We start from the raw sequence: 10,136 nt of genomic DNA on the forward strand, positions 1-10,136 counted from the left end.
TGGTCTCACTATATAGTTCAAGCTGGCCTTGAATTCACTATGTGGTCTAGGCTAGCCTTGAACTCACAGCAATCCTCCTGCCTTGGCCTCCCGAGTGCTGGAATTACAGGCATGCACCATTATGCCTGGCTACTTTCTGATGTGACAAAATTTTGTCACAGTGCACTTCATCTGTTTGGTACTACTCAATCTGCAAGCCAAAACTTGTCAATGTCAAATGCATACTGACACACTATCCTTTCCAATCAGAACAACTTGTTTAGCACTCATCAAACCTCCAAGAATCAATTAATGAGCATCAAAGTACTACTGTATTAGTTACTTTCTTGTCCCTGGGACAAAATATCAGGCACTCACAAAATAAGGAAAGAAAGGTGTTTCTGCTCATAGTCATACTGAGTTCAGTTCATGGTTATCTGGCTCCAAGGCAGAAACGGCATAGTAGAAAGGTATGGTAGAGGAAAACTGATCAATTTATGGCAGCCAGGAAGCAGAGAGAAAGGAGAAATCAAGGACAAGAATGGAGACCCTTCTAGTTGATGCCTCCAGTGATCTACTTCGGTCAACTAGGTCCCACCTCCAAGCAATAATATGTATTCACCCATAAACTCATCAATGGATTCATCCACTGATGAGAACAGTACCCCAATAATCCAACCATCACCTCTGAAACACATGAGATTTTTGGTGGACTTTTTAAATCTAAACCACAACAATAAAATAACTAACAGCTATTTATGTTAAGATGGGGAAAAAGGTAACCACCTTTTTATACCTCATGTTGGAGGGTCAAGTCAGGACAGTATAATCAGGCAAGAAAAAAATAACAAAACATTCAGATGGGAAAAGAAAACTGTCACAGGTGATGTGACCATTTAAGTGGAGATCCTACAGACTATGCAGCTGGGACCAGAATTAAGTCAGTTAACAAGGTCACAGATGAAAAGTCAATTCAAAGAAGTTTTATTTGTGTGTAGGGGAGCACCTGTAAATGAACCATTGCGCTATATTCCCAGCCCTCAAAACCAGTTCTATTTTTACATACTAAATGAACATCTGAAAAAGTTACAGCATTTTTCAGAAAATAAAAAAATATATGAATGGAATATTTAGGGATGAATTTGACAAAAGATATGCTAGAGGATACACAAAAACTATCAAACATTACTGATAGTAAGGAATATTAAATAAATGGAGAGATATACTGCCCAAAGAGATAAATTCTTCCCAAATAGAGCTATAAATTCAATGTATTCCCTATTAAAAAACAAACAAATAAACAAAAACACCAAGTCAGGTGTGGTGGAACATGCCTGTCATCCCCAGTACTTTGGGAAGCTAAGACAAGAAGATCACAAATTCCAACCTTTGGGCTAGGGATTTAGCTCAGTGGTTCTGCCACCTGCCTTCGAGCACAAGGTCCCAAGTTCAATCCCTGATACAAAAAAAAAAAAAAATTAGAAAAGGCTGGAAATATAGCTCAATATGAAGTGCCTGTATTCCACCTCCACCCTCTCAAAATTCCGCTGGTATTTTTTTTTTTTTTAGTAGGGGTCTATGTTCCTATGTTCCCCTGGCTGGTCCTGAACTCCTGGACTCAAGCAATCCTTCCACCTTATCATCCCAAATAGGTGGACCTGTATGAGTATACTATAGCTCCCAGCTCTAAAGGTAATTTTTCTTTCTTTTTTTGCAGTACTGTGAATTGATTTCCAGGGCCTCATGCATGCTAAATATGTACTCTATAATTAAGTACACCCTCAGTCTCTGGACAAATGTTTTTTCAACAAAGGTGCAAAGGCAGTTCATTAGAGAAGGTATAGTTTTTTCCAACAAGCAGTGCTGAAAACCTGGATATCCACATGTATCAATCCTTATCTGTGGTCATACACAAAAACTCAAAATAACTCACAGACCTGATGTAAAACTTAAAACTATAAAACTTCTAGAAAGAACCAAAGGAGAAAAATCTTTATGATTGGTATCAAAATCAAAATCTACAAAAGAAAAACCTGATAAACTAAATTCATCAAAACTAAGAATTTCTCTTTGAATACACAATATGAACTAAAACTAAACACATAAACTCCACAAGCCACATCACTTAGTGGGGGACACAGTGCAAAAAATGCCATGTGGCTCCTCTTCCCCTCAGGGCCCTGGTCTGCCTTGATGCCTTTCCCTGCACACCTATGCTCAGAGCACTGACTGCATTGTGTCACACCACAGCCCACTGCTGTCCTAGAACAAAAGCCAACACCTTCCACATATGCTGACATTACTGTGATCTACATCTAAGAAGCCTGCCTTAACCTGGCACCTGGCCAGCAGCTTTGCCCCAAGCCTCTGAGTCCTGCTGGGTTCACATTAGTGAACTGATGCCCTCTCCACCACTGGAATCCTGTATGTTCTTCCAGGACCAGTGACTGAACATTCCCCCAGTCCTTTGTTCATGCAGCAAATGCAGGGTCAGCACTAAATAGAAACCACTGTATGCGCAAGTCTATCTTCTATAGTGGTTTGTATCTTAGGGTGCACAGAATTTAACAAATACTTGTTTCCAGAGCCAGGTGTGGTGGCACATGCCTGCAACCCCAGCTACTTGGGAGGCTGAGGCCAGGAGGATCACAGGTTTGAGACCAGCCTGGCTAACTTGAAGACCATATCAAAACAAAACAAAATATTAAAATAAAAAAATAAAAAGGGTGGGATGTAGCTAAGGACTCATTGGGTTGAATTCACAGTACATCCTCACCCCAAAAAAAGGCACAGAGCTGGGGGTATAGCTTAGTAGTAGAGCACTTGCCTAGCATGTGTGAAGCCCAGGTTTCCATCCTCAGCACTGTAAAAAAAAAAAAAGAGAGAGAGAGTATACACACACAAACCAGATAAAGTGGTGAGCACCCAGTTAGTTGAAAGGTGGAGGCAGAAGGATCATTCAAGACATGAGGGCCCAGGATTTAGCTCAGTGGTGCCGCACCTGCCTCACTAGCACAGAGCTGAGTTTGATCCTTGGTATCGGAAAAAAAAGATTTCAAGAGACCTTACCAAAACGCCATCTCAAATAGAAAATACCATGGAAACCATGACATTTACTTTCTACAATGGTGAGTATAAGGGATACTTGATGAAGGAGTATCTGAATACTCATGAAAAAGGAGTTCCCTTGATTTCTGGAAAACTGAAAAAGACCACCTGCTATGGACAAAATGACCTGGTCTGTGCCAGGATGGCAAGGTAGGCCTCTAGAGCTGCTGCTCCCTGACTGCAGGCTGCAGTGCAAAGCCTATCTTGTTTTTGGTTTTGGTTTTTCTGGTACCAGGGATTGAACTCAGGACCTTACACTTCCGAGGCAGGTGCTGTGCTCCTGAGCTAAATCCCCAGCCTCAGGACTATCTTGTAGGACTAACACTGATGAGAGTTCTCCAGAGGGTACTTAAGGAATCTGCCCCACAGCTTCCCCTCCTATAAAGATTTCACAAGCAGATCAGGACATTTAGAAAATGTAGAAAATAAATCCAACCCCCATTTGACAGCCAAGAAAAAAAAGTTAAATGCCAGATAAGCTTTTTTTTTTTTTTTTTTTCCATAGCGGGGATTGTGCTTGGAGGCAGGCATGGTGCCACTGAGCTAAATCCCCAGACCCAGATAAACTTTTTTTTTGGTACCAGGATCGAACTCAGGTCTTGCTTGCGAGGCAGGCAGCAAGCAGAACCAGTAAGCTAAATCCCCCACCAGATAAACTTTTGATTGTTATACTGTTTATATCATCTTGCCCCCAATAAATAACATTCTTTTTAGTGGGGTAGGGGAGGTTCTCAAAAAATAAAAATGGAACTACCATATGATCCAGCAATCCTGCTACTCAGTAATATTCCAATGAAATGAATCATTATGCCAAAGAAACAACTGCACCCCCATGTTCACTGTAGCATTATTCACAATGGCCAGGATATAGAATCAACCTAAGTGTCCAACAATGGATAAATGAATAAAGAAAATATGATGGTAAGGATAAAGGCTACTTATCCCAATGAGTGGTAAAGTGTGAAGTGAAACAGCCAGTCACATAAAAACACATACTCTATTATCTCCCTTAGAATCTAAAAACGTTGAACTCACTATCCACAGTGCCTCCGTGTCTATAATCCCAGCTACTCAAGAGGCTAAGATAGGAGGATTGCAAGTTCAAGGCCAGCCTGAGCAATTTTGCCAGACCCTCTCAAAATAAAAAGGGCTGAGATGTAACTCACTGACAAAGGGTTTATCCAGCAGTTTCAAACCCCAGTAACAACAAAACTAAACTTGAACTCTTTGGAGCACAGAATGGAATGGTGGTTATCAGAAGCTGGGCAATTGGATAAATTACAATGTTTCAATTAGGAAGACTAGGGTCAAGAGATGTATTTGTACAATTATTTACTTAATAAGAATATCTGGGGCCTGGGATTTAGCTCAATGGTTCCGCTGCTTGCTTTGCAAGTGTAAGATCCTGAGTTTGATCCCCGGTACCTAAAAAAAAAAAAAAAAAAAAAAAAAATCTGGTGCACCTGAACATTGCTAAAAGAATATTTAGGGCTAGGGATTAAGCTCAGGGGTGCAGTGCCTGCCTCACAAGCACAAGGTCCTGAGTTCAATCCAGTTAACACCCAAAAAAATTTTTTCAAGTATTCTCACCACAGATAAACAAGCATGTGAGGTAGCACAATATGTTACGTAGCTTGATTTTGCCATTCCATAATGTACATATTTAAAAACATCATGCTATACACCATAAATACTTAAATTTTTGGCAGTTTAAAAAAAATAACAATTTTGTAAAAAGAGATATAATGCCAGGTGTGATGGTGCACACCTGTAATCCTCAGCCCTTAGAAGGCTAAGGCAGGAAAACTGCTGCAAGTTCGAGGCTAGCTTGGGCTATATAGTGAGTTCAAGGCTAGCCTGAACTACTGGCAAGACCCTGTCTCAAAAACCTAAAAAAAAAAAAGTATAAGGCAGGACAAATCATTCATAATACATATGACAAGAGGCTATTTTGGGTTTGTTTTTTGTTTGTTTGGTTTTGGCTTTTGGTTTTTTGAGACAGGGTCTCACTATGTAGTTGAGACTGACCTGGAACTCACTATGTAGCCCAGGCTGGTCTTGAACACACAGCGATCCTCCTGCCTCAGCCTCCCGAGTGCTGGGATTACAGGCATGCACCACCATGCCCGGCTTGTTTTTTTTGTTTTTTTGTTTTTTTTTTTTGAGACAAGGTCTCAACACATCCATATTAATTAGCCTAATATTAACATGCAAAGGGGTTTGCACATCACCAAGAGAAATGAGATAAAGGGCAAGGAACAGTTTTTTTTGTTTTTTTGTTTTTTTTTTTTGAGACAAGGTCTCAACACATCCATATTAATTAGCCTAATATTAACATGCAAAGGGGTTTGCACATCACCAAGAGAAATGAGATAAAGGGCAAGGAACACTGGACTTCTCAGAAGAGATTGCCAATGGATATGTGAGAACTGTGCTGACCACTACTTAGGACAAACAGATGTATCTTGTTAGCCCAGTGTGGTGGTGAATGCCTATAATCCCAGCATTTGGGAGGGTGAGAAAAAAGGATCCTCATGAGTTCAAGGCCAGCCTGGGCTACATAGTCAATTCAAATCCAGTCTGAACTACAAAGCAAGACTCTGTGCAAAAAAAAAAAAAATCTTGCTGTCTTTCCAGTGTTGACAGGCAATGTGGCACTTTAGTTAGTGAAACACTCGATGCTAGAGCCAGACACCCCTTGACATATGCTTATTGCATAGCCATTATCAAGTGTGGAATCTGTTGAGCCCCCTCCTACCATCTGCTAAGTGTTGATAATCAGTACCTGCAGTCATAGGCCATGACTTGGAGCGAAGCCAAGCATACAGTGAGCTTCCTGAACATCAGATATGATAATGATAAGGACTGCCTCAGTGCTGGGCACTGGTACCAGTGGCAGAAGCTGAGGATGTGGCCACTACAAGCCTAAAAGACTAAGTATTTTTCTATAACTGTGATGCCCTCACACTGTACAGACATTTGTTAGAAAAAGCCCAAATGCCTGCCAAGGATTTGAACAATTGGGGGGGGGGTCTGGGAATGGAACCTAGGGGCACTCTACTACTGAGGTATATCTCTAGGCTTTTTTTGTTGTTTTTCTGAAACAGGGTATCAATACGTAGTTCTGGCTGGCCTTGAACTTACTATGTAGGCTGGCCTCCATCTGGCACAATCTTCCTGCTTTAGCCTTCTGGGTGCTGGGATTACAGACATGCACCACTATGTCCTGCTTTTTTGGGGGTACTGGGGATTGAACTCAGGACCTTGTGATTGTGAGGCAGGCCCGGAGCCACTGAGCTAAATCCCTGGACCCTGTCTCATTTTTTTAAAAAAATTTTGAGACAGTGTCTAGCTAGGTTGCTTAGGCTGGAGTTGAAACTGTAATCCTCCTACCTCAGCCTCTCAGAGTGCTAACATTAACAGGTATATATCATCATGCCCAGCTCTAGGTAAATTTAAAACACAAAACCAGGCCAGGTATGGTGGCATATGCCTTGTAATCCCAGTCCTCAGAAGGCTGAGGTAGGAGGATCACTGTTAGTTCAAAGCCAGCCTGAGCTACATAGTGAAACCCTGTCTAAAAAAAACAAAGACAAAGTGTAAGGACCCAAGTTTGATCCCTGGTACCTAAAAAAAAAAAAAGACAAAAACAAAAACAAAAAAACACAAAGCACAAAACCAAAATTAATTGTCCAAAAGTGGTAAACAGAATTGATGGAGGGTCTCTCTATATATTGTATAGATGTTTATATGACTTAAGAAGCTGCGTCCTCTTGGTTCCACATTTAGTAAAAGTTCACCAGGCACTATCTCAGGCCCACACAATCACTGGGTGACAGCTATTCTGGGGCACATAAAGGACTCACAGAAGTAGTGCAGCTGCCAGATATACTGGCACAGCAGAGGCACTGGACCACCTGTACTCTACCCAGAGGGGGTCAGATGACGTCATGGAAGGAAGAGTAGCCCAGAGGCAACAATGAGCTAGCCTGGAGACTGTCGGGAGGTCACAGACTGCCCCACCCAGCCACTGGAACCAAAGATCTCTTTTTCCTAAAACAGGGTCCAGAGAGGAGTCAACTTCCAGAGTCACCAGCAAGCACTTGGGCTGGTGACACCGGGTGATGCAGTCCAGCACTCATTGCTTACCACCGACAACATAATTTCTTAACATATGCCATGTGAAACTGCGTCATGAGGCAACCTCTGAAGCTAAGTGACTTCTCCAGCTCAGTGAGGAGAGAATGATTCTTGTGACTTTCAGCAGCCAGTATTCTGAGTACTGGCCTGGAGACTGAAAGAGCCATGAAAGCCTTGCCTGGTGCTTCTTCCCCAAGAGGATTCAAGCTAGTAAGGTAGCACAGGGAGGGGATTTTTTTTTTTTGGTACCAGGGATCAAATTCAGGACCTTTCACTCGCAAGGCCAGCAGCAGCACCACTGAGCTAAATCCCAGGCCCTGGGAGCGAATGTTTCTAACTCCAAACAACTCAGCTCAGAGAAAGGAAGTTACCAGGCCTGGGGTTGCTGATCACAGACAGCAACAACTTCACTTCTTACCTGGGTCTCTGTGGACCCTAGGAAAGAAACCTAAGCACCAACATCTGCTTCCCCACATGGATGGCCATGAATTCAAGCAAATACATTCCCCATAGATTCCACTTGTGACATCCTAATGTTCCTCAGGATGGAGCAGTCCTTCTTAAGGATGGGAGAAGCAGCAAGATGCAAGTATGAATACCACAGTGGCCCCAATATCAGTTTCAAGTGATCAAAGGCAACTCAACCACTTTTCAATCCACTCTAACACCAAAGAGACCAGAGATACCTGGTAATGTGGGCCAAAGGAGCCTGAAGCCCAGGAATGAAGATCCTGCTCACAGCAGTATCCCCAGGCCTGCAGCTACTGAGACTACACAGGCAACCACATCATAAACACATGCACCAATAAAATATCTCACAAACATACCCATGGATGTCCCAGCTCTTGACTCCCACTTCCATCCAGATGGTCAAAGCTATTCAAGCCCTAAATCTCTAATACTCAATCCACTATCTTCATCCCAGACCTCCTGCTGGCCCACCCCACCTGCCTCTTTTCTACAATATCACCTCAGTGATGTAGGTCAGAAATCAGTGTCACCAGCCCATGTTCCTACACCTCTCACCCTACACCTTCTCCAGTTCTACCACCATCCCTTTTCAACATGGTCTCTGCCTCCAGGACTAGCCCATCAAATCTGGACTCCACTCCAACAGCTGCTCCAGCTCACACCCCCAGGCTCAGCAGCTCCTGGGCTTCCCATGCCAGCATCTCTGCCCTATTCCCACATCCCTTGCGCTTACCTCGCTGCACTGGAGTTTATGACTGTCCAGTCCCCACCCTGAGCAGTCAAAGGGAAATTTACCTAAGGTGTGTAAACGGAGCCAGCACTGCAGGAAAATGGCTCTCCAAATCAGGCGGCCAGGCCGGCTCAACACCACCTAAAACTCGTCTTGCCTGAAAGCTGGTTGCCTATAGCCCTCCCCGTCGTGTGACCTACACTGACCAGCCTTCCTCGTGACTGCACAAACCATCGCCCTGCTCTATATCGCCTCCTGTCGAAGAGAACACGGATAGACTAATGGCCCTGAGGTGCGCTGGCTTTCCAACTCTCCAGGTTTGGGCTGAGCTTCCTAGTGAGGGTGGGGGGAAACCTCCGGTGACCCCACTGTAGGACAAAGGGAAGAGGATCCTGGGCTCCTTCTGGAGGGAGGGACAGTGACCGGGAGCCACTGAGAAGGAGCAGGGACAGAGACCATCCAGTTCCCAAGAGGGGAAAGGTCGGGGAGCGGGTAAGTTCCTAGGAAGGGCAGGGACGGAAACCAAGCGCCCCCTGGTAGACAGGGACAAGCACCAGGAAGCCAGGCGCTGGCGTCCGCGGGGAAAGAGCTGACTAGCAAGTTCCCGGGTCCCTCTTCCGGGTGCGACGCGACGCAGCCGGCTCCGCAGGGCTCACCTGAGCCGAGAGGGGCAGGCCCCTACCACGAGACACTCGCCGCCAACTACGGGGAGGCGCCCCCTGACTACACTACCAGCGCCGCACAGCACGAGGCGCAGGCTCCAGCCTCTCCCGCCCAGGTTCCCCGAGAGGCGAGAGGTGTCTCCCCAGAGTCTGAAGGTTTGCTCCGGCCTGCCGTTTACCTGAGAAGCTACAACGCAGCGAACCGGGCGCCGCCCTCTCGCCCAGCCGCAGCCTGGAAGGGGCGGGGACTCACACCAAGCCCGCCTCCGCTAAGCTCTAGCCAACCGCCACCCGGCGAAGTGCATCGTGGTCCCGCCTCCTCATTGGTCGGAGGTGTGTGTGTGTGTGTGCGCGCGCGCGTGTGTGTGTGTGTGTGTCCCTCCCCCTTCCCTCCCCAATCTCTCTCTTTCCCTCTCTCTCTCTTTCTCCTCTCTCTCTCCCGCCTCTCTCCCCCTCTCTCTTGCTCGCTCGCTGCGTGTCCTCCCCACATCCACAACCCAGTGCACCTTCTTGCGCAGACTCCTCCTAGTGCTCCGCCTCTCCTCTCGCGACCGGGTAATCGCAGCACCTGACAGGCGCGAACTCCGCCAAAACCGGAGGCGGGGCAAGGAAGAGGTGGCGTGGGGCCCGTCTGCTCGGGTTTCTGCCCCGGGGCATACTCTTACACGACCTGGTCTACCAGTACACAGAAGCCTATACTTGACGATCCTCCACACCCGCTCCCACACGTACACGCCACAGCGCGCACTCCGCGTTGGCCATAGGCTTGGCCCGTTTTTGCTCCCAAATGCTCAGCAAGCATGTGCATTTGCAGTTACGCACCTGTCCAGGAACACACACTAAGTGCAACAGTCCAGGACACACACTCGGCATTGTCATGCTCTGTATCTCTCAAATAATGAAGGAGAAAAAAAGGAAAGAAGGGACAAGAAAAAAGTGAAAATAGGAGGAAAAAATGGAATAAAAGCTTTTGTACATAGAGAGGGTAGGGGGTTGAGGGGTGAATGGGATAAAATAAAATTTATTAAAAATAAAACACACACACA

At 45.4% G+C, this 10,136-nt stretch overlaps 1 protein-coding gene across 11 annotated transcripts in view; it reads right to left on the reverse strand.

The window, feature by feature from the left end:
• The window catches only part of Mroh1 (maestro heat like repeat family member 1), a 77,365-nt gene extending 67,690 nt beyond the window's left edge, over window positions 1-9,675 (reverse strand). For 4 of the 11 annotated variants that reach the window (XM_010630534.3, XM_010630533.3, XM_010630525.3 and 1 more), the window contains exon 1: window positions 9,270-9,390. The gene's annotated coding sequence lies outside the window, so the exon portion shown is untranslated. Of the gene's footprint in view, window positions 1-1,366; window positions 1,386-2,806; window positions 2,843-8,493; window positions 8,678-9,084; window positions 9,250-9,269; window positions 9,392-9,596 lie in introns of those variants that run through there. The other 7 variants (XM_010630532.3, XM_010630535.3, XM_010630527.3 and 4 more) reach the window with 6 other exon arrangements.
• Window positions 9,676-10,136: the final 461 nt, after the last annotated feature.

Source organism: Fukomys damarensis, unplaced genomic scaffold (assembly GCF_012274545.1).
Source record: "Fukomys damarensis isolate Sample0158 unplaced genomic scaffold, DMR_v1.0_HiC HiC_scaffold_5, whole genome shotgun sequence".
Classification (NCBI taxonomy): domain Eukaryota; kingdom Metazoa; phylum Chordata; class Mammalia; order Rodentia; family Bathyergidae; genus Fukomys; species Fukomys damarensis.